Raw genomic sequence first — 477 nt, forward strand, 5'->3', positions numbered from 1 at the left:
CTCTACTCCCACCCCGCCACGCCACCCTCTTCCGCCTCGTCTGGCCTAGTCGAGCGCGCAGCCTAGGTCCGAACTCATGTCCACGCCTCACACTCCATTCCACGGTCTACGCTTCAGCCACGGCCTACAGTAGTCCCCCCTTCGTCCTGCGCCCTACGCCCTTCGCCCCTCAGGTCGCAGCCTTCACCCTACGCCCTAAATCCCTTACGTTCTCCAGCCTCACAGCCTTGGTTCCAGTTCTTTAAATCCTACAACCTGCACCCTACGCTCCAAGGCCTTACATGCTGCTCCCTGAACCCTGGGTCCTAAAACCTTATACCCTTCACCCTCCACCCTTCACCCTTACCCAGACGTCCATCACACTACGCCCTGCCACCCCACACGCACCGACCCACCCTCGCGCTGCATCACCCTGTTCCATCACGTACCCCGCATACCACATGGCTCTGGTCGTTAAGTACGAGGCGTGCGGCATAC

This window comes from Penaeus monodon, chromosome 22 (assembly GCF_015228065.2).
Source record: "Penaeus monodon isolate SGIC_2016 chromosome 22, NSTDA_Pmon_1, whole genome shotgun sequence".
Lineage (NCBI taxonomy): Eukaryota > Metazoa > Arthropoda > Malacostraca > Decapoda > Penaeidae > Penaeus > Penaeus monodon.